Here is a 25353-nt window from a genome sequence, read left to right as displayed (position 1 = left end):
TTTTGGTAAGCAAAAATATATTTTGGCGCCCCTTAATGGAATATATAGGGGCATGGTTTCATGTGGAAGAGGCATGGCCACAGAAAAGTATCAATTCACATTACCACTCACAGTAACATCCGTTACTCACATTACAGCGCCCAGTAGCATCCGTTACTCACTTTACACCGCACAGTAGCGTCCGTCACATTACACCGCGCAGTAGCATCCGTCACATTACACCGCGCAGTAGCGTCCATCACATTACACCACGCAGTAGCGTCCGTCACATTACAACACGCAGTAGCATCCGTCACATTACACCACACAGTAGCGTCCGTCACATTACACCGCACAGTAGCGTCAGTCACATTACACCGCACAGTAGCGTCCGTCACATTACTCCGCACAGTAGCATCCGTCACATTACACCGCACAGTAGCATCCGTCACATTACACCGCACAGTAGCGTCCGTCACATTACAAAGCACAGTAGCATCCGTCACATTACACCGCACAGTAGCATCCGTCACATTACACCGCACAGTAGCATCCGTCACATTACACCGCACAGTAGCGTCCGTCACATTACACTGCACAGTAGCGTCTGTCAAATTACTCCGCACAGTAGCATCCGTTACATTACACAGCACAGTAGCGTCCATCGCACAGTAGCATCAGTCACATTACACCGCAAAGTAGCATTCGTCACATTACACCGCACAGTAGCGTCCATCACATTACACCACACAGTAGCGTCCGTCACATTACACCACACAGTAGCGTCCGTCACATTACTCCGCACAGTAGCGTCCGTCACATTACTCTGCACAGTAGCGTCCGTTACATTACACAGTAGGGGAGAGAGAAAAAGGGGGTGGGGGAGAGAGAGAGAGAGGAGGGTGAGAGAGTGAAGGGGGGGGGTGAGAGAGAGGGGGTAGAGAGAGAGAGAGGAGGGTGACAGAGTGAAGGGGGGGAGGAGGGGGAGAGAATGAAGGGGGGGGGCAGGCCCGGCGCTACCCGCTCAGCGAAGGGATGCAGTGCAGGGAGGCGCTGGGACGCATAGGCGCCTTCACTGCTCTGCATCCCTTCCCTGCTGCGCCGTCCTGTCCCCCCTGCTGCTGCTGCTGCCACTGCTGTGTCTGTCACTGTATGACAGGCACTGGCAGCGGGCACCTGCAGCATGAAAAGCCTCCTCCCTCCCCTCACCTCATCTCATCTGTGTGAGAGCGCAGAGTACGGGACAGAAGGGGGCGGAGCTACACGTGCCGATAGGGGCGTGGCTAAACGGGTCATAAGGGGGCGGAGCTACACGGACCTGGCTGCTGTACAGAGAGAGACTGGATTAGGTAAGTGTAGGGTGAGAGAGAAGTGTGTGTGTGTGTGTATGGTGGGTGTGTATGTGTGTGTATATATGTGTGAATTGTGTGTGTGTGGTATGTCTGTGCGCGCGCTCTATGGACGCCACTACTGGGGGGGCATTACGTATAAGGACGCTATTACTACAGGGGGGCATTACGTGTAACAACGCTACTACTGGGGGGGCCATTACGTGTAAGGACGCTACTACTACTGGGGCTGGGGGCATTACGTATAAGGACGATACTACTACTGGGGTGCACTATGTATAAGAACGCCACTACTACTGCGAGGGCATTACGTATAAGGACGATACTACTACTTGGGGGCATTATGTATAAGGATGCTACTATTACCGGGAGGGCATTACGTATAACAATGCTACTACTACTGGGGGGAGGGCATTACGTATAAGGATGCTACTACTGTGGGGGGCATTATGTATAAGGATGGTGCTACTACTGGGGGCGCATTACGTATAAGAACACTACTACTACTGGGATGGCATTACGTATAAGGACGCTAATACTACTGGGGGTGCACTACGTATAAGGACGCTAATACTACTGGGGGTGCACTACGTATAAGGACGCTACTACTACTGGGGGGTATTACGTATAAGGACGCATCTACTACTGGGGGTGCACTACGTATAAGGACGCTACTACTACTGTGGGTGCATTATGTATAAGGATGCTACTACTACTGGGGGGGCATTATGTATAAGGACACTACTACTACGGGGGTGCATTATGTATAAGGACACTACTACTACGGGGGTGCATTATGTATAAGGACACTACTACTACGGGGGTGCATTATGTATAAGGACACTACTACTACAGGGGGGCATTATGTATAAGGACACTACTACTACTGGGGTGCATTATGTATAAGGACACTACTACTACGGGGGTGCATTATGTATAAGGACACTACTACTACGGGGGTGCATTATGTATAAGGACACTACTACAGGGGGGCATTATGTATAAGGACACTACTACTACAGGGGGGCATTATGTATAAGGATGCTACTACTACTGGGGGGCATTATGTATAAGGATGCTACTACTACTGGGGTGCATTACATATAAGGACGCTACTACTACGGGTGGGGCATTACGTATAAGGACGCTACTACTACAGGTGGGGCATTACGTATAAGATTAATAAGATTGTGCTACATTGTGGCGTAATTTTAAATGGGGGTACTACTGTGTGGCCATGCCCCTTACTTGTGAGACCACACCCCTTTTCCCGGCGGAACCAAAGGAATATGGGAGGGCGCAAATTTATAGTTTGCAGGGGGGCGCCGAACACCCTAGCACCGGCCCTGGGGGGGGGGGGGGGGGGGGGGGGGGGAGAGAGAGAGAGACCTTCTCTGGCATGGTCCCAGCTCCCTGTCCCTCCTGCAGCTCTTTGCCTTCGTGTCCCACAGCAGGTCATCTCCTTATGTTCCCTTCCCCCAGACCCTCTAACCTGTGTCTAGTCAGTGTGAGCCACGGGAGTGGAGGGCCGGGCAGAGGGGGACCGTCATCATGGAGCTGCTGGGAGCCGCGGCGTGCAGCCAGACAGACAGGCAGGAGAGGAGGGCTAGACGGAGGAGGCTCATCACATCACCGTGGAGCCGCTGGGATCTGGCGGGTCGGCCGCGCGCTGTACAGTGAGTGAAGCTCCACTGACCGGCGCTCTACGCGGCTTGCCGGCGCTGGCCAGAGCAGACGGGGAAGGCAGCTTCAGCGCTGCCTGCTGTATGTAGTAATAGCATCAGTGCCGAATGCACCGCTGCAGTGCTAATACAGCGCAGGCAGCGCTGAAGCTGCGGCACAGGCATGCAGTTGTGGGTCCGGGTGAATGGCGCCTCTCTCATGATTTGGGGGGAGCGAGTTGCCCACCCCATTCCGACGCACCTGCAGACACCCTATATATATTGGTCTCTTGCTAAATATTCTCAGACCTCATTTATCTGATTGCAGTTTAAAAATTTTGGTAGATGCAGGGGTGACATTACTGGCTGAAGGAGTTAACAAAATCTTCTTAATTAATATAGAAAGAGTGCAAAAATCTGTACATTAATACTTTGTTTTCTGGATGTTTTGCTGAGCTTGTTCCTTAAGGGGTATTCATGTCACCCACACATCTGATTGGTGGTGTGTCATTATAATTTTATGTGTTATGAAGAATTTAACAACAAAGGGAGTACATGTAAACTCCTACATTTGTACATTTCTCATGAGGTGGTTGACAGAGCATCCATAATTCCAAACACACTTTATTTGAAGATTTATTGATGGGAATAATTTCCGGTTAACCTTATTTCTAATATTCTCGCTATATTATCATTTTATCCCATTTATATATTTTTTTGAATGAATTTATATGTACTATATCTTTAGAGTCGCAGTAAGCCTAAAAAATTTTAATGAAAGAGAATAAAAGTTAATTTTTAATTACAATGTTAATGTATACAAGTGTGCCCCAGAAAAGGTATATATAGTCGCTTTTTCTCTTTACGTCTCTGTAAAGAAATTCTTTTGAAATGCCCTCCTTAAAAACACCTGGGCACGCCTGCGTTTTTTCAGACACACCCAGAAAACGTCAGGTTTCCGGCCAGAAATGCTGTCAGTCAAATAGCATCTGCATTGCGTACAAGAAAGGGAGACCACTCCTATTTGGCGCTAGTCAGCTTACATCCACATGAGATACTGTGATATAGCCAAAACTTAATTAAAAATAAATATTACCTTGAAAAAGGGACTTTGACGTCCCGAAACGCGTTGGTGTCTGCCTACCAGTGCCCCGGACTGCCAAGGACTGTTTTGGACTCGGTTCATTCCACAGGGAATTCTCGCCTTCCGGAGCCTTATGCAGGGTATCTTTCCTGGGTATACCTTGCATATTACACCTGCGGCTCCGGCCACCATCTTGGTAGGATACCCTATGTTATTCACTCTTGTTCAATTTAAGTGTCATGTTTTAAAAAAGTGTCTGTTTAAATTAAAACTTTAGCTTGTTTTTACTACACCTGACACATGCCTTATTTTTAATTAAGTTTTGGCTATATCACAGTATCTCATGTGGATGTAAGCTGACTAGCGCCAAATAGGAGTGGTCTCCCTTTCTTGTACGCATCTGTTTCTGACTTGGGCCCAACAGGGGAGCCCTGTGACCACCCCCAGGCTAGCTACAGTCTATACTGCCCACTATTCTACCTCAACCCCCCTTTTTTTGAAGCATCTGCATTGCGATCACAATGTGTATGCATTTTCTGTCGCTATTTTCACATACGCAATGCGAATGCTGCAAATGCGCAGTTGTTCGATAATTGACCAGATTGCGATTCACCTAAGGGCCTAATTCAGACCTGATCGCAGCAACAAATTTGTTTTCTAATGGACAAAACCATGTGAACTAGGGGGGGGGGGGGGGGGCAGATATGACATGTGCAGAGAGAGTTAGATTTGGATGGGGTGTTCAAACTGAAATCTAAATTGCAGTGTAACAATACAGCAGAAACAATATAACCCACCTAAATCTAACTCTCTCTACCAATGTTATACCTGCCCCCCCTGCCGTGCACATGGTTTTGCCCATTAGCTAACAAATTTGCTGCTGCGATCACGTCTGATGAATTAGGTCCTAAGCAGGGCTTAAAGTGGTCCTGGTGAGGTGGTGGAACTCATGGAGGAGGACCATGGAGGCACCAGGACCTTAGGAAGGAGTAGGTGGCTGCAGCTCATCAGCAACACTAGTGCCGCCTGTATCATCGATTGACGCAGATGATGGGGTGGGCTTTTCCTGTTGGAATTACTGTGCAGGGCAATGGAGGAGGTGGAACTAGTTCCCCCTACCATTACAGGTGGTGGAACTCAGTTCCACCTCGTTCCTCCCCACTTTAACCACTGGTCCTAAGTACTGTTCATTTTTGCACACACCACCGCCAATTGTCATTTTTACAAAATCACTTTCAAGTAAATTCAACCCCTAGTCTGAAGTATTTCACTCACATTTTAACTAGTTCTTTTACAGTTCAACACATACACACACACACACACACACACACACACACACACACACACACACACACACACACACACACACCATTTTAAGGATAGGCTAGATAAGTCTTCATAAGGTACACTAGAGACACAGTGGGTGTGCTGCAAGGGCATATCTCAAGGAGTGACTGATACTGTATCCAAGTGGCTAAACTTTCTGTTTCTGTTTATGTCAAGAATCTTGGCTGCAAATCAGGAACAACCACAGTGCCAGTTTGCCAGTCAAGAAAATCCAAGTGACTTCAATGGAAATTGCAAGTCTTATTAACATGTATCACTTTGTCTTGTATTACAAAATTCAAGGTTAATAAAACATTGATACACAATCCTTATGCTTATAATTTCAGGTTGGGTCAAAATGTAGACATTCAAAATATATTTGAAGGACATATATCCAGAATATATGCATGCACAACCTGGTATATACATCAGACCAAGTCGGGGTATTCAAAGTTGATTGCTGTTCATTCATGTATGTGTGCTTAACTGTTGTATAAACATATAGACAGATAAATAGATATTATCTATATCTAATTATTTTGATATGTCTTGCATGTCTTCTGCAATATTGTAAGAGACATGAAGGTGCGGTCCTGAGGGTACTCACCTACCTAGCACCTCTCGTCCCTGCCTTAAGTCCATTGCGGCGACTCGGACGGCACTAGAACACGTCTCGGACACGGACTGGAGCCTCCTGTGGCAACCTGGAAAGAATGGAAAACACGCTATGCAGGGGTGACCTCCACTGGGCTCAGTGAATGGTCATCAGACTGGGTTCCCCCATTTTGGTGCAGAGTACCAGGCGCGACCCTGAATGAAAACGGGCAAAGGAGAAATGGAGAAAGGGACAGCAGCATACACACACAGATTACATACAAAACACAATCATGCTCATCGTATGTTACCTCAGTCTCCTGACAGATGACTGGCTCTTCTCTTTCTTCTCTTTCTTCCCCCCTGTAATAGAACACAACAAGGCAGCCCACTGACATGATGCTGCTTATGCGATACAATGGGGAGATACCATGCAGAGGTTACGACATAATGTGGTTATCCCGTTTCGAACCTTATAATACCAACCAGCGCATAATTTCCGACAGACTACCTTTAATTGGGGCCTGACTGTGCACCTTAAACCTAGAGGCCTAGCGCTGACTTACCAGACCTGGGGCATAGCGCCGGCTTACCACACTTGCGGCATATCACCGACTTATCCAACCTGTGGCCTAGCACCGGATCAATAGATACCACGGCCTAGCATCGACTTCCCACACCTGCGGCATATCGCTGACTTCCGGTGCGGTCAATCGCACAATGTAATACAACTGGGCCTTGTGCCCTTACCCAGGCCTGGTGCCCACCTAGTGTGCCAACCTATGGGGCCTAATGCTTGTGTTGCTCCGCCTGGCCTAGTGCCCGCCTAATGCGCAGTTGTATTGGGCCTAATGCCCTCTCATATCCCTCGGGCTTAGTGTCTGTCTAATGCGCAGTTATATTGGGCCTAATGCCCCCTTATGTCCCCCCCCCCCCCCCGGGTCTAGTGCACACTCATTGTGTTTCAGGCCTAGTGCCTCCTATGCCCACGGGCCTAGTGCCTGAACCCTGGTAGTCTAGGGTGGGACTATCTGGACATACCCGTCCTAAGGGCTGTGGCTGGACAAGCCTGGTCCAGCCCGACCCATCATGTGGTCTTTGCAGGAGGCGGGGTGACTCCCACCACCTCCGGGTTTCCTGGAGCCTTCACCTGGGCAGCGGTGGCCAGTGCAAGCTCTTTTCCATCACACACCGCTGTCCCAGGGCTTACAACGTCTTCATCGACGGGCATCAGCTCTTTTTATCTTCACCCGACAGGCGGCGACCGGTATCAGCTCTTTCACAATGGCCGCCGCCGCCCTCTGGGACTTACGGTGGCTTCTATCTTCAGTCTTCAGGAGCTCTTCACTGCTCCTTTCTGCCCAACAAACTGAGCTTCCACACCTGGCGCTGGCTAATATAAGCCAGTGCAAGGGGGCGCCTCCATGACATGCTGAGATGGGATTGGATCGCCACTGCCACTCCTAATTGGCCTACAGCCCGTGAGCCATGATTGGCTCACAGTTGACGCTGGATTAAAAATGCGACTCTGTGATTGACGAGGCTTGAATCATGGCAGATGCAGGTCTGCCACCATTACACACGTGGAGCGGCAGTGGCGGTTCACCGCCACCTCCACTGCCGCTAAATGTGAGACTTTAATGAGACTTTGTTACGCAGACTAGCTGCCTAGTATAGGGCCTTACTCAGGTTTGTTAGCAAACCAAAAAAGTTAACAATTGAGCAAAACCGTGTTGTACTGCAGGTGGTGCAGATGTAACATGTACAGAGAGAGTTAGATTAGTTGATATCAGACACCCTCCCTGAAAACGCTTGATCCAGCCTGCGTTTTTCTGGACACTCCCTGAAAACGGTCAGTTGCCACCCACATACGGCCTCTTCCTGTCAATTTCCTTGCGAACGCGTGTGCGAATGGAGCCTTCGCACAATCCCGTCGCCGACTGGTGATCCCCATTGCAGCCATCTGTCGCGCCTGCGCATTGCAGTGCATAGGCATGCGCAGTTCGGATCTGATTGCTATTGGTGTACGAAAACCCACAGCAGCGATCAGATCTGAATGACCCCCTCAGTCCTGTTTCTCGCAGTTAAGGCACCTCCTAGCCTTCTCAAAGTCCTCACTGCCTCTTGCAGGTTTAGACTCAGCCCCCTGGCATTGTCACACTCAAGGCCCACTGGCCTAGTTTCTCAGCAACATAAGCACAGTTATAGAGATTGGCGGTGTTTTCTGCCTCCTGCAGGTTTAGACACTGTTCCCCTTGTCCCACTGGCTTCCTGGCACACTGGGCTCTTTGACAACTCCACCTGGGCTGCTTACATAGTCAGCAGCCTCACCTGATTGCAGCAGTCTCTCCCAACCATTAGGTTTGGTCACACCTGCCTTTTCTTTCCTGTGTGGATGGATCCCGCCAGCCCCACACAGAGTCCATGGCTCACTACTGTCATCTATGCTCCTATTGTCACAATATTTAAACAGCTTGAAATATCAGCAGGGCTTGGGCCAGATGTTCTAAACCTTGAAAAGTGATAACGTGGAGAATAATAACGTACCAGCCTATCAGCTCCTAGTTGCCATGTTACAGGTTAGGTTTGAAAACTGACAGGAGCTACTTGGTTGGTAGTTAAAATGTCAAAAGTTAAAATGTAGACACATTAAAAATGTCGATCTTTAAAATAAAGACAAATTATAAGGTCGACACAGAATGCTGACAGGTTAAAAATTAATAAATAATTTTTTTTAAGAAACAAAAGCACATTGGCCCCCTCCCCAAAAAAATAATAAATCTCAGCGCTATATTCCATGCTGAATTGTATTTTATTACTGTATATTGTTATGTGCTTATGTTTTGTCCAGTATAAGAAAACTATCTGTATAATTAATTATTTGCATAGTGCTACAATATGGAGAGAGAAAGAAGACTCTTGGGTTGGCGCACTCTTAGCTAGAAATAAGTAAAGAAGATATGTTATAAGATTATAAAACTTAACTTTTAATATTATTGGTTATCACATAGGTTGTATCCCATTAAAGTACCAAAAGAAAAATAGAGTGGAAATGCATTCACACAATCAGTATATATATCGCGCAATGCTGAATAGAATATATAATACTAAAATTGAAATTGAATACATAAAATATTTAATGTATTCTGGTTAATCCATATCCACATAGATTTGGCAGAGAGATGCGTACACTGTCAGTACTACATCTATGAACTGCCCCACCAGTACAAGCTTGCGTGTATGTTGATGAAGATCAAATATTGATCATATTGGTTATATTACTATCTACACCCAGTATTGCGTATGGGAGGGACTAGAACAATGCTGGCATGGTATCTGACTGCCGGAGGATTAAGAAAAAGAATAGATGGTGGTGATCCTGCTGTTAGTGATTGTTCGGAGCTCACAAGCCGTTCTACTGACACTGGGTATTCCCTGAGGGTCCCCACTAAGGTACTGACCTAGCCCACCACCGTTTTGCTTCCAAGATCGGACGAGGTTGGCCATGAGCGGTGGGGTATGGTCGTAGACACGAATGGTGGACTGTTATCTCCGATACACTAATGAGAGTGCACCAGGGAAGAAAGGGGATGGGAACATGGACAGCAGATGAATCTGCTGTCCATGTTAGGCTGGGGTTTAACCAGGATCACAAATGAGAGTCCGGAAAAATAGAGGGAAATGACATAAAATGGCAGTAAGGTCCAAAGAAATAATTAACAATAGTATTGTGTTATACCAATATAGATAGATGTAACAGTATATTGTCGTATTAGGCTGTCAAAGTAGTTTAAACAGTAGATCCTTATTCAGATAGAATAACCATGGTATCGGATAATACGAATAGGTACTAACGCTGGTTTAGGGTATCATAAACATTATGCTGATTCTGGCATAACTTTTCTCTTACGTCCTTGGGGTATAGCCGGTTCCGCAGGAGCCTTCGGCACTTTAAGACTTTTTTACAGTGTGAACTGGCTCCTCCCTCTATGCCCCTCCTCCAGACCTCAATTTAGAAAATGTGCCCAGGAGACTGGATGCACACTAGTGGAGCTCTACAGAGCTTTGCTGGAAAAAGACTTTCTTAGGATTTTTATTTTACAGGGAAGCTGCTCGCAACAGCTTCCCTGCTTTGTGGGACTTAGGGGGGGAAGTAGGAACCAACTTCTCAATTAGTTAATGGTTCTGCTTCCGCTGACAGGACACCATTAGCTCCTGAAGGATACTGAACACAGCCCAAGCCTGGCCAGCGTTTACTTCCACAGCACTGCTGCCACCCTCTAACAGAGCCAGAAGTCAGAAGGCTGGTGAGTATATTACCGGAGTCCTGCAGAGAGGGGATCCTCCGGTCATCGTTGGCGGCATACAGGTACACGCGCAGTGGCGGGAAGCTGCGCGGCATGTCTCTCAGCACAAGGGTGCAGAGCGCGGGGTGGGGGTGGGGGGTGCGCTCTGAGGGCATGTTTTAAAACCTTACTCCCACTGGCAAAAAGGGTACATACATGTACAGCCGCTGATGTGCCATCCCCAGCCAGTATAAATATTACACTGCTGAGGCTGAAGGGCGGGGCTTCTCCTCAGACTTGCCAGAACACTCACTGGGTGCCATTTTCTCCTGCAGAAACTCCAGTGTGAAGCTCCTGAACTCTGTTTCTCCTCATGACAACGCTGACACAAGTACAGGGTGTTATAGACGGGGCAGAGAGTGTTCATTATAATTAGGTCTGTGGGCCTATTATTGGTATATGCGCTGTAAGTGGGTAATATTTCCACAATTCACAATAAGGCGCAGTATGTGGACTGGCAAATCCCTCTGTGTCTCTCTGACAGACTTTAGTGTGGGTCTGTCCCCAATAGCTCCCCTGTGTGATAGGGGTGTGTGTGTGCACAAGTGTGTAACATGTCAGACATTGGGGAGGGTTCTTCCCAGGAAGAACCCATTTTAGATACACCAGGGTAATATGGTGGCCCTTCCCTCTCAGAAGGAGCCGGAGTGGGTGAGAATGTTGCAAAAGAATATGTCAATGCTTGCAAAGAAATTCTCTGAGTCTGAACAACAGACTAAATATTGGAGGCAGTCTGTGGCGGATGCACTGTTTACTGACCCCTCCATATCATCCGCTCGGGTACCTTCCAGTTCCCAGAAAAGGTCTCTGGCCCAGATAATGCAAGGGAACACAGACACAGATTCCGACTCTGATGTCGACACTGTGGATTTGAGAGGGGTAGACCCCAAATTAGCCAAAAGCATACAATGTATGATAGTTGCTATAAAGGAAGTGTTGGAGTTTCCTGAAACAACACTGGTCCCAGAGGAAAGGGATTATTTTAAATTAAATAAAAAGCAGGTTGTGACTTTTCCTCCTTCAAAGGATTTAAATGCGTTCTTTGAAGAATCCTGGGCTAACCCTGAGAAGAAACGTACCCTTCCCAGATGGATACGTGTAGCGTACCCTTTCCCTGAGGAAGACAGGCACAAATGGGAGACAGCCCCAATGATAGACACCTCAGTTTCTCGGCTGTCTAAGAAAATAGTTTTGCCTGCCCCTAGTTCAGCCTCTTTAAAAGATCCAGCTGACCGTAAATTAGAAACAACCCTTAAAATCCATATATACGGCTAACGGAACGGTGCTCAGGCGCACCATTGCTTGTGCGTAGGTAGGTAACGCTGTGGAAAAATGGTCTGACAACTTGTTTGTTAACATAGACACAGTTGACAGGGATGAAATAGTCCTAACTCTCGGCCATATCAAAGATGCTGCAGGTTACTTAGTTGAAGCTATGAAGGATATTGGGTTGCTGAGTTCAAGATCCTCCGCTATGGCGATTTCAGCCCGCAGGGCGCTGTGGATCTGCCAATGGAATGCTGATGCAGCATCAAAAAAGAATATTGAGGCGCTTCCTTACAATGGAGAAGCCCTCTTTGGAGACAAGCTGGATGCCATGATTTCAACAACTACATCAGGCAAGTCAGCATTTCTGCCTTCCGCAGCTGCTCCACCTAGGAAAGGATTTTATTCTCATACGATGCAATCCTTTCGGCCCAACAAGTCCAAAAATGACGCTGGGGCTCCCCTGCGGGAGTACGATTGGGTGGGGGCACATTTACTGTCTTTCAGCCAGGTCTAGGTTCGCTAAGATCTGGATCCTTAGGTATTGCAGATAGTATCCCAAGGGTACAAATTGGAATTTCAGGACCTTGCCCCATGCCGATTTTTCAAATCAGCCTTACCAGCTTCTGTTCAGGATAGAGAAAAAAAGTGCTGAACGCAATACAGAAATTATGTCAAGACAACGTAATTTCCTTACTTCCTGTATCACAACAGGAAGAAGGGTTTTATTCAAGCCTGTTTGTAGTGCCAAAACCGGATGGCTCGGTCAGACCGATTTTAAACCTAAAGACTCTGAACCTTTATTTGAAAAGGTTCAAATTCAAGATGGAATCCCTGAGAGCGGTGATCTCCAGCTTGGAGGAAAAGGAATTTCTGGTATTGATTTACATGTTCCCATCTACCCGCTGCATCAGGCATTCCTGAGGTTTGCAGTGCAGGACTGCCACTATCAGTTCCAAACATTGCCTTTCGGGCTCTCCAAGGCTCCGAGAATATTCACCAAGGTAATGGCGGAGATGATGGTTCTTCTTCGCAAGAAAGGAGTCAAAGTCATCCCATACTTGGACGATCTCCTCATAAAAGCGAGATCCAGGGAGAAACTAGTGCAGAACATTGCACTTTCCCTGACGGTGCTTCAACAGCAAGGTTGGATCATAAACCTTCCAAAATCACAATTGGAACCCACAATGAGGTTATCATTTCTGGGAATGATATTGGACACGGAAGCACAGAAAGTATTCCTACCGGTGGAAAAGGCTCTGGAGATCCAGAGGATGGTCAAACAAGTTTTTAAAACCAGCACGCATATCGATTCATCAGTGCATCCACCTGCTGGGGAAAATGGTAGTGGCCTACGAGGCTCTATAATTTGACCGATTCCACGCCAGGGTGTTCCAATGGGACCTACTGGACAAGTGGTCCGGATCGCACCTACACATGCACCGGAGGATAATCCTGTCAACAAAAGCCAGTATTTCACTCTTGTGGTGGCTTCAAAGTTGTCACCTCCTGGAGGGACGCAGGTTCAGGATTCAGACTTGGATCCTGGTGACCACAGATGCAAGCCTCCGAGGTTGGAGAGCAGTCACACAAGGGGAAAGCTTCCAAGGACAATGGTCAAGTCAAGAAGTACTCCTTCACATAAAATTCTGGAATTGAGAGCTGTGTACAACAACCTTCATCAAGCGGCACACCTTCTTCAAGGTCGTCCCATACAGATCCAGTCAGACAATGTAACGGCAGTAGCTTACATAAACCGCCAGGGTGGAACAAAAAGCAGAGCGGCAATGGCAGAGGTGACAAAGATACTCCTCTGGGCAGAAAGACATGCAAAAGCTCTGTTGGCAATTTTCATTCCGGGAGTGGACAACTGGCAAGCAGACTTCCTCAGCAGACACGATCTCCATCCAGGAGAATGGGGCCTCCACCCAGAAGTCTTTGCAGAGGTAGCAGATCATTGGGGCATTCCTCAAGTAGATATTATGGCATCACGTCTCAACATGAAGCTTCAGAAATATGGTTCCAGGTAGAGAGACCCACAAGCAATAGCAGTGGTTGCACTGGTGACCCAGTGGGTGTTTCAGTCGGTGTATCTGTTTCCTCCACTTCCACTAATACCAAAAGTTCTCAAGATCATCAGAAGAACAAGAGTTCGAGCAATTCTTATTGCTCCTTACTGGCCAAGGAGGGCTTGCTATCCAGATCTTCAGGAGTTATTACTGGAAGATCCTCAGCCTTTTCCTCTTTGCGAGGACCTGCTTCAGCAGGGGCCGTTCGTTTATCAAGACTTACCGCGGCTGCGTTTGACGGCATGGCTGTTGAGCACCAGATCCTAGCCCATAATGGTATTCCCAATGAAGTTATTCCCACACTTATTCTGGCCAGGAAAGGGGTAATGTCCAAACATTACCATCATATTTGGAGAAAATATGTATCTTGGTGTGAATCCAAGAAGTCTCCTGCGGTGGAGTTTAAATTAGGACGTCTTCTCCTATTTCTACAGGCGGGTGTGGATGCTGGCTTGAGATTAGGGTCTATCAAAGTCCAAATTTCGGCCTTGTCCATTTTCTTTCAGAAACAGTTGGCTTCCCTTCCTGAGGTCCAGACGTTTGTGAAGGGGGTTCTGCGCATCCAACCTCCCTTTGTGCCTCCTCCGGCGCCATGGGATCTTAATGTGGTGTTGCAGTTCCTTAAATCGGACTGGTTTGAGCCTCTACAAGAGGTAGAGTTGAAGTTTCTCACTTGGAAAGTGGTCATGCTGTTGGCCTTGGCCTCAGGCAGACGAGTGTCTGAATTAGGGGCTCTGTCACACGAGTCCTTATTTGATTTTTCATAAAGATAGAGCTGAACTGCGGACGCGTCAGCATTTTCTTCCAAAGGTTGTGTCTTATTTCCATATTAACCAACCTGTGGTGGTGCCAGTGGCTTCTGACACCTCAGCCGTTTCAAAGTCCTTGGATGTCATCAGAGCGTTGAGGACTTATGTTGCAAGAACGGCTCGGATAAGGAAAACAGAATCTTTGTTTGTCCTCTATGACCCCAACAAGATTGGGGGTCCTGCTTCTAAGCAAACTATTGCGCGCTGGATCAGAGGTACCATTCAGCACGCTTATTCCACAGCAGGATTGCCGTTACAGAGTTCGATAAAGGCCCACTCTACAAGGAAAGTGGGTTCTTCCTGGGTGGCAGCTATTTGGTCAGGGGCAAACATGTTTGCTAAGTTTTACAGGTTTGACACCTTGGCTGCTGACGTACTTCAGTTTGGTCAGTCAGTTCTGCAGGAACATTAGCACTTTCCCGCCCGTACTGGGAACTTTGGTACATCCACATGGTACTAAAATGGACCCCAGCATCCTCTAGGACGTAAGAGAAAATAGGATTTTAATTACCTACCGGTAAATACTTTTCCCGTAGTCCGTAGAGCAGAGGTTCTCAAACTCGGTCCTCGGGGGCCCACACAGTGCATGTTTTGCAGGTCTCCTCACAGAATCGCAAGTGAAATAATTAGCTCCACCTGTGGACCTTTTAAAATGTGTCAGTGAGTAATTAATACACCTGTGCACCTGCTGGGTTACCTGCAAAACATGCACTGTGTGGGCTCCCGAGGACCGAGTTTGAGAACCTCTGCTGTAGAGGATGTTGGGCGCCCGCCCAGTGCTCATTTTTCCTCCAGAATTAAGTTTTATCTTTTTACACAGGTTCTCATGTGTTAAGATGTTCACAGCTGTTGCGTTATGCATGCACGTTAGCATGGGTTATGTTGGAAGCCATGTTAGGCGGCATGTTTTGTATGGTGTGAGCTGGTGTGAATCTCGCCACTAGTTTAATGTAAATTCTTCTCTCGAAGTTGTCCATATCCTTGGGCACAGTTCCTATACTGAGGTCTGGAGGAGGGGCAGAGAGGGAGGAGCCAGTTCACACTGTTGAAAAGTCTTAAAGTGCCGAAGGCTCCTGTGGAACCGTCTATACCCCATGGTACTAAAATGGACCCCAGCATCCTCTACAGACTACTAGAAGAGGATTTACCGGTAGGTAATTAAAATCCTATTATTACTGGCAAATTATAGTCAGATAGCCAGACAAATGAGTGCAGTTCTACAGTGAAATCACTTATTTAGAAGAGAGAAATGAGAATAAAATAAACGCAAATGTCAACAACACAAAATTAAATTTGTTGTATTTACCCTACTAAACACTAATGCTCAAAGGTTATCAGTATACTGGTTGATACATATTGTTGCTCAGATGCCAGGGCTGAGATATCAATACACATGGTTAAAGCAAACATGCACTTAAACAAGGTGAATTGGTTCAATGTCAGCTGATACAAAAGTCCCTCTTGGATGTTAGGTTATGATCAAAAGAAAGAACAGATACAAAATACCGGTGGCTGCCCAGATCCCTGGACACGCTGGTGGGCAGATAACAATCCTGCTTTGGATAGGAGACACACAGATGGACAGGAAGACGCGTTTCCCCCATATGCTACGGGCTTGTTCACTTCCAATTGTCTCCAACTCCTATCAGTATCAGTCCAGGGGTGGTCTGTCTGTTGTCTGGTGGTGTATCTGAAAAAGGGTGATCTGTCCATAATCCATATACATCCAGGGACTCTGCCTCGGTGTTAAAACCCAGTATACTGTGTGTACATCCAGGGGCTGGTGTGTCCTAGTGTGTCCTCAGTATCATTCCAGGCAGGGCCGTTTCTAGACAATTTGGCTCCCAGTGCGAGACTTCAAAATGCGCCCTCCCCCCCCCCCCCCCCCCCCCATTGCTATAAAAAAAAAATTGGGTGCCCCCCCTCCCCATATAGCTCTAAAAAGAAAAAGCATGCGCACGCCAAAGGCGCGCGCGCCCCCGGCAAGGGTGTGTGGCCTGATTAAAATGGGTGTGGTCTCATTGAAGTGGGCGTGGCCTCGTCTGATATCCCACCACAGGGAGAAAAAATAAAAAAATAAAAAAGTCCCCATTTTACACATTACAGCAGGCAAGTGTCCCCATTTTACACAGCGCGGCAGGCAGGTGTCCCCATTTTACAAAGTGCGGCAGGCAGGTATCCCCATTTTACACAGTGCAGCAGGCAGGTATCCCCATTTTACACAGTACGGTAGGCAGATATCCCCATTTTACACAGTGCAGCAGGCAGGTATCCCCATTTTACACAGTACGGTAGGCAGATATCCCCATTTTACACAGTACGCAGGCAGGTGCCCCCATTTTACAAAGTGCGGCAGGCAGGTATCCCCATTTTACACAGTACGGCAGGCAGGTGCCCCCATTTTACACAGCGCGGCAGGCACGTGCCCCCATTTTACACAGCGCGGCAGGCAGATGTCCCCTTTTTACAAAGTGCGTCAGGCAGATATCCCCATTTTACACAGTGTGGCAGGCAGGTATCCCCATTTTACACAGTGCGGCAGGCAGATATCCCCATTTTACACAGTGCGGCAGGCAGATATCCCCATTTTACACAGTACGCAGGCAGGTATCCCCATTTTACACAGTACGGCAGGCAGATATCCCCATTTTACACAGTACGCAGGCAGGTATCCCCATTTTACACAGTGCGGCAGGCAGATATCCCCATTTTACACAGTACGCAGGCAGGTGCCCCCATTTTACAAAGTGCGGCAGGCAGGTATCCCCATTTTACACAGTGCGGCAGGCAGGTATCCCCATTTTACACAGCGCGGCAGGCACGTGCCCCCATTTTACACAGTACGGCAGGCAGGTGTACCCATTTTACACAGTGCGGCAGGCAGATATCTCCATTTTACACAGTGCGGCAGGCAGGTATCCCCATTTTACACAGTACGGCAGGCAGATATCCCCATTTTACACAGTACGCAGGCAGGTGCCCCCATTTTACACAGTGCGGCAGGCAGATATCCCCATTTTACACAGTACGCAGGCAGGTGCCCCCATTTTACACAGCGCGGCAGGCATGTATCCCCATTTTACACAGTGCGGCAGGCAGGTATCCCCATTTTACACAGTGCGGCAGGCAGGTGTCAAGTGGGGGGTCAAGGAAGGGGGAGAGAGAGAGAGATAGAGATAATACTTACATCTTCCCGCTCTTCGGGTCCCGCCGCCTCACGTCCCTCGTGCCAGCCGCCTCCTCCTTCCAGGCTTATCTCCTCTCCTCCCTCTCCCCGAGCGCTCCTGCTCGGGGGGCGGGGCTTCGTGGAATGACGCGTTTGCGTCGTGACGTCACGATGCAAACGCGTCATTCCGTGAAACCCCGGCCCCCCGATCAGGAGCGCTCGGGAAGAGGGAGGAGAGGAGATAAGGACACCCAAAGTGCCGCGGCGGGCGCCCGCCGCTAGAAACGGCACTGATTCCAGGGGTGCTCTGTCTGTCGTCTGGTGGTGTATCTGACAAGGGGTGGCCTGTCCATATACATCCAGGGGCTCTGCAGAAAGGGGGTGCAATTGAGCCAAGTTCCAGATACGGCTCCCTTATATGGAATCCAAAATCTGCATGATCTGACCCTGGATAAAAATATTGTGTTGTGGTCAAAATTGACTGGAAATGAGTGGAAATTAATGTTATTGAGGTCAATAATACTGTAGGAACAAAAACACCCTTAAATTCTGTGATTTTAGCTGTTTATGATTAAAAAAAAAATACAGATCCAAAACCTGCAAGAGCAGTTCTGGCAAAACCAATACACATCAAAAACATGAAGGCGCGATACAGAGCCAAAAAAAAGAACCCCAAAATCCAAGATTTGGGCCGGCGCACATCTCTAATCTATAGGCAACTTTATAAAAATGTATAGGCATTAAGAAAAGAAAAACTTGCAGTACCACATATGATCAGCAGGTGGCAGAAACCTCTCATTGAAATTTCGGCTATTTAATGTGATCTGACTTCTTTTAAAGAGAATAAATCACACTTGAAGTAATATATTTGTTACATAATGCTTAATACAAAACATGGTAGCCTGTATAGAGTTGCACGCAGCTACACTTTCACTGTTCAATTCCACGTAAATGTGGATATTCACCCATGTGCTGAATTGCATGTTTCTTGGTGGAAGAGACGCATCTGAAATCAAATGCACAACTCATCATAGCAGAGGTTCTCCAACGCAGTCCTCAAGGCACCCCAATGGTCCAGGTTTTAAGTTTATCCATGCTTGACAACAGGTGATTTAATTAGCACCTCAGTCAATTTGATTTAACCACCTGTGCTGAGCCGTGGATATACCTAAAACCTGGACCGTTGGGGTGCCCTGAGGCAGTGCCAGATTATTAGTTCACTTGGGCCTGGAGCTGAAATTTTTGAAGGACCTATTTTGTGCCAATGCAGAAGTTGTGACCAGTGCTACATGGGTGTGGCTAGTAATGTGAGGGGGTGTGGTCTACACATGGGTTGTGGGCGTACCCTGTGCAAATATATTATATATACCATCGGCTGGAATCCCCACTTGGGTTGTGGTCCACGCCACCACCTGAGGGGGAATATAACCCTGTGGTGACCGACGGTCGCCACCGGGCCTAAAGCACGGCGAGCACAGCGGGATCCTGGCGTTGGTCTCCTGACCTCCAGGATCCTGCAGCCGGGATATCATACTTATCCCCTCATAAATTGTTTTGAGGTTAATATATTTAGGTATCCAATAAATTAACATTACTACTGCAGTCATAATATATATTATATTTAGTGTATTTTTTTCATATTAAATCCCCCCCCCCCCCCCCCCCCCCATTTGTCTTGTCTTCTGTCCTTCAAGGGGGGTATGAGTTTCAGGATGCAAGAGATCTTGTGAGCGGTCTCCTGGTTTTTTTTTATCATTTATATGGCAAAACTATGTTCATTTTGTTATGTAAATGGTTGCCACTTTAAAAAAAAAACAGAACTCTCACAAAATGTCTCACTTCCTGTTATTTGTTATTTCCTGAAGTTATTTGTCCTGTATAGAAAATATGAGAATTCTTACTATATGAAGTTACTTCTCTGACAATTACACGCAACTTCATATAGTTGTAATTCTCATGCTTCCTGTACAGGAGCAAATAGCTCCATCAGTAAAGTGCCTGCTGTCAGTGTAACAGGTAGACATGTGCACCGGAAATTTTTCGGGTTTTGTGTTTTGGTTTTGGATTCGGTTCCGATGCCGTGTTTTGGATTCGGACGCGTTTTGGCAAAACCTCCCTGAAAATTTTTTGTCGGATTCGGGTGTGTTTTGGATTCGGGTGTTTTTTTTTCAAAAACAGCTTAACTCATAGAATTTGGGGGTAATTTTGATCCTATAGTATTAGTAACCTCAATAACCACAATTTCCACTCATTTGCAGTCTATTCTGAACACCTCACACCTCACAATACTAGTTTTAGTCCTAAAATTTGCACCAAGGTCGCTGGATGACTAAGCAAAGCGACCCAAGATGGCGGCACAAACACCCGGTCCATCTAGGAGTGGCACTGCAGTGTCAGACAGGATGGCACTTACAAAAATTGGCCCCAAACAGCACATGATGCAAAGAAAAGAGAAAAAGAGGTGCACTGTGGTCGCTGGACGGCTAAGCTAAGCGACACAAACACCTCAATATCACAGGAATTATTTGTTCTAATCAATGGTATTATTGGTCCAAATCACTGGAAGAAAATGACAAAATCACTGGAATTATTCGTTCTAATCAATGGTATTATTGGTCCAAATCACTGGAAGAAAATGACAAAATCACTGGAATTATTCGTTCTAATCAATGGTATTATTGGTCCAAATCACTGGAAGAAAATGACAAAATCACTGGAATTATTCGTAAACATTTGTAGAAAGTCGCTGCTTTCTGATTACAGAAATGCTCAGATATTCCTGCGAATCCACAATCCCTTCCCAGAGGAAAAAGAAATTGAGAAACCGTTGTTTGAGAACGTTTGTTCTCTTTCTCTTACAAAGTAACAAACCACTTTCCAAGAAGACTGACGTTTTTGGGATTATGGAGACATAATGTTTTTGAATATAAATCCTAAAGCAGGTGGTGAATTAGAGCAAAAGAGTGCAAGAGACCAGCCATGCAGTTTCTGAAATATTATGACAAAATGTTACTGTATTTCATAAGCACTCATTCCTAACTCTGCTAAGTACTGTTTGGTATACTGTATCTGGCTTCCATGAGGTAGTTGTCCATTATTTCAGCTTCCATTGACCTTTTTGAAAGCGGTAGAAATTTTTTTTTTTTTTAAATTTCCCCTATTTTTAATTTTCTCCTGCATAGCCCAGTAAAATGTTACAATGTTAAGTACTGACTTGTGCCTTCTGGGGGTCCACTTCTTCACCAAACCCAGCCAAATCTCATCCTAACCCTCTGTTCCACGTTCTCTATGTACCCCATCTGTGTCACCCATGTCTATCTACCCCTCCCCTTTAGATTGTAAGCTCTTACGAGCAGGGCCCTCTTCCCTCATGTGCTTATCCTTTGTCTTACTTTAATAATCTTCAGCTGTACTACATCCAGCAGTCTTCTGCCACCTGATACTTATTCCAGTGTCATCTGCTGATGTAACTATGTTTATTTACCCTGTACTTGTCCTATACTGTCATCAACTGTAAATTGCTGTTTTCCTGTTTGATCATTTATGTACTCTGTAATTGGGCGCTGCAGAACCCTTGTGGCGCCATATAAATAAAGGATAATAATAATAATAATAATATAGGGTGTATAATCCCCAGGTGTATCTCACACATCACACAGTACAGTATATAGGGTGTATAATCCCAAGGTGTATCTCACACATCGCTCAGTACAGGTTACAGGGTGTATAATCCCCAGGTGTATCTCACACATCGCTCAGTACAGATTACAGGATGTATAAAATCACCAGGTGTATAACACACGTCGCACAGTACAGTATACATACTGGTCACAACAATGCAGCAGATATTGAGCACTGATCAGGATACTAGAAGTGACACAGAGCTGCAAGATACAGCAATGGACTACTGTACTGTACTATATATGTATACTGCTGGTCACCAAAATGTTGCACTGTCCTACTATATACTGCTCACAATAATGCAGCACAGAGATAGTATACTTGACACAGAGCTGCAAGATACAGCTATGGCCTACTGTACTGTACTATATATGTGTACTGCTGGTCACCAAAATGTTGCACTGTCCTCCTATATACTGCGCACAATAATGCAGCACAGAGATAGTATACTTGACACAGAGCTGCAAGATACAGCAATGGCCTACTGTACTGTACTAAATATGTATACTGCTGGTCACCAAAATGCTGCACTGTCCTACTATATACTGCTCACAATAATGCAGCACAGAGATAGTATACTTGACACAGAGTTGCAAGATACAGCAATGGCCTACTGTACTGTATTATATATGTGTACTGCTGGTCACCAAAATGCTGCACTGTCCATCTATATACTGCTCACAATAATGCAGCACAGAGATAGTATACTTGACACAGAGCTGCAAGATACAGCAATGGCCTACTGTACTGTACTATATATGTCTACTGCTGGTCACCAAAATGCTGCACTGTCCTACTATATACTGCTCACAATAATGCAGCACAGAGATAGTATACTTGACACAGAGCTGCAAGATACAGCAATGGCCTACTGTACTGTATTATATATGTCTACTGCTGGTCACCAAAATGCTGCACTGCCCACTATATACTGCTCACAATAATGCAGCACAGAGATAGTATACTTGACACAGAGCTGCAAGATACAGCAATGGCCTACTGTACTGTACTATATATGTATACTGCTGGTCACCAAAATGCTGCACTGTCCATCTATATACTGCTCACAATAATGCAGCACAGAGATAGTATACTTGACACAGAGCTGCAAGATACAGCAATGGCCTACTGTACTGTACTATATATGTCTACTGCTGGTCACCAAAATGCTGCACTGTCCTACTATATACTGCTCACAATAATGCAGCACAGAGATAGTATACTTGACACAGAGCTGCAAGATACAGCAATGGCCTACTGTACTGTATTATATATGTCTACTGCTGGTCACCAAAATGCTGCACTGCCCACTATATACTGCTCACAATAATGCAGCACAGAGATAGTATACTTGACACAGAGCTGCAAGATACAGCAATGGCCTACTGTACTGTACTATATATGTATACTGCTGGTCACTAAAATGCTGCACTGTCCTACTATATACTGCTCACAATAATGCAGCACAGAGATAGTATACTTGACACAGAGTTGCAAGATACAGCAATGGCCTACTGTACTGTACTATATATGTGTACTGCTGGTCACCAAAATGCTGCACTGTCCTACTATATACTGCTCACAATAATGCAGCACAGAGATAGTATACTTGACACAGAGCACAATGCAGCACACTGAGCACAGATATTTTCAGCACACTGAGCACAGATATTTGCAGCACACTGAGCACAGATTATGGATCTTTTCAGGGAGAGAACGCAGCCACGTCCTTCCTTTCAATCTCCAATGCACGAGTGAAAATGGTGTCGATGCGCGGCTCTATATAGAATACGAATCTCGCGAGAATCCGACAGCGGGATGATAACGTTCGGGCGCGTTCGGGTTAACCGAGCAAGGCGGGAAGATCCGAGGCTGCCTCGGAACCGTGTAAAATAGGTGAAGTTCGGGGGGGTTCGGATCTCGGAGAACCGAACCCGCTCATCTCTAGTAACAGGTCATGAGTTCTAATCCTGGGTATGACTGCTAAGAAATGTGTAATTTAAAATAAAAGACAATGAAATGTATATATACAGTATATACATTTTTTTCAGAACACTCTATACACATACACACACACACACACACACACACACACACACACACACACACATACTGTATATATTCATTCATACATATATTTATCTAAATATAGAGGGCCCCAATATTTATCTTGCCTCTGGGCAATTGGGACGAACTTATGCTACTGTGTATATGCATTAGTGTACCCCGCCTTTCTTCCTAGTCTGTATATACATCAGTGTGCCCCCTTCCTAGTCTATATATACATTAGTGTGCCCCCTTCCCTAGTAATCTGTATATGTATTAGTGTGCCCCCTTCCCTCCTGGTCTGTATATACATCAGTGTGCCCCCTTCCTAGTCTGTATATAAATCAGTGTGCCCCTTCTCTTGTCTGTACATACATCAGTGTGCCCCCTCTCTAGTCTGTATATACATTACTGTGCCCCCTAATAGTCTGTATATAAGGATTCAGTATGGGATCCTGTGGGCTGGAGACTAACGCCAGAATCCCGATAGCAGGAATACCAGCAGAGAGCGCAGTGAGTCCCCTTGCGGGCTTGCCAGGCTGCGGGCCCAGTGGTGAGCTTCCCCCCGAGGGGGAATACTGGGAGTGTGTTGGGATTCCATGCGCATGTCACCCACTGTTGGGATTCCGAAATCGGTATCCTCACTGCCGCGATCCTGACAGCCGGGAAATTAAACACATACCATATATACATTAGTGTGCCGCCTCCTAGTCTGTATATACATCATTGTGCCACCCCTTCCCTCCTAGTCTGTATATCTGTTAGTGTATTAGTGTGCTCCCCCTCCCTAGTTTGCATATACATCAGTGCGTTCCCTCCACCCCCCCAGCCTGTATATACATCAGTGTGCCCAGAGCCGGTCCTAGGCATAGGCAAACTAGGCAAATACCTAGGTCATTTGGAATGTTTAGGGGCACAAGCAGATTCTGGTGATTAAAATGATATGCGGCATGCCTATATTCTGTGTGAGACTGCGGCTGTATCTGCATATGAAATGCTAAGTTACAGTGTTTTCCTGGAAATCACTGTAATGTAGCATTTCGTGTGCAGATACAGCCACAGTTGCACACAGAACATAGGTATGCCACATATAATTTTAATCAGCAGAAGCTGCTTGTGCATCCTAGCCACATAGCAATGAAAATAAGACACATTTTCTGTAAAAAAAAAAAGTGCCCAACGTTAGTAGAGCTAGATGGGAGCTGCATGGAATAATGAGGCAAGATGTATGAGGACACATCTGTATCCAAGCAAAGGCAGAGGTCAGAGTGTTAGCGGCTGTGTGAGTGCTGTGTGTGGGAAGCTTCGTTGTGCAATAGTGTTTGGCATATGTGTAAGGGGCATTATGCGTGTCATGTGTATAACTGTACACACGCCCGCCCAGTTCAGCTGTCAATCACCTCCGGCCACAGCAGCATGTGTACGGGCAGTCGGCAGACCGCCCCGTACACACACAGCGACGCGCCAATATATCGGTAGATATATTGGCCGTCGGCTGTGCTGCGCGGCCGACGCTATACGTCTGTGAACGACGGAGTTCACAGACGTATCGGCCGTACACACTGGCCGACGGTCGCGCGATATATCGGCCGTTCAAGAGAATGGCCGATATATCGACCAGTGTGTACGGGCCTTTAGACATGTTTGTAAGTAAAGCAAAACAAGCAAGCAACTGGGCAAAACCATGTTGCACTGCAGGTGCGGCAGATGTAACATATGCAGAGAGAGTTAGATTTGGGTGGGGTATGTTCAAACTTAAATCTAAATTGCAGTGTAAAAATAAAGCTGTCTAATATTTGTAGACCACATGCAAAAGCGGTCAGTATCTACCGTGCACAGAAAAAATATAAATGTATGCAACATGGTTTGTTCCAGATGCAAAGGGGTATATTTACTAAAAGTCGATTTGGGTCGATGTTGATCAATTTTTGTTTCAGGGTCTAAATCACACATTTACTAATATATGTTTTTGGACAT

General features: G+C 46.4%; 1 protein-coding gene across 1 annotated transcript in view; it reads left to right on the top strand.

The window, feature by feature from the left end:
* Positions 1-2827: 2827 nt before the first annotated feature.
* TASL (TLR adaptor interacting with endolysosomal SLC15A4) overlaps positions 2828-25353 on the top strand; it is a 44512-nt gene continuing 21986 nt past the window's right edge. The window contains exon 1 of the mRNA XM_063957138.1: positions 2828-3004. The gene's annotated coding sequence lies outside the window, so the exon portion shown is untranslated. The remainder of the gene's footprint in view (positions 3005-25353) is intronic.

The sequence above is a fragment of the Pseudophryne corroboree genome, chromosome 2, assembly GCF_028390025.1.
Source record: "Pseudophryne corroboree isolate aPseCor3 chromosome 2, aPseCor3.hap2, whole genome shotgun sequence".
In the NCBI taxonomy this organism is placed as follows: Eukaryota; Metazoa; Chordata; class Amphibia; order Anura; family Myobatrachidae; genus Pseudophryne; species Pseudophryne corroboree.
This window is presented reverse-complemented; position numbering and strand designations above follow the sequence as displayed.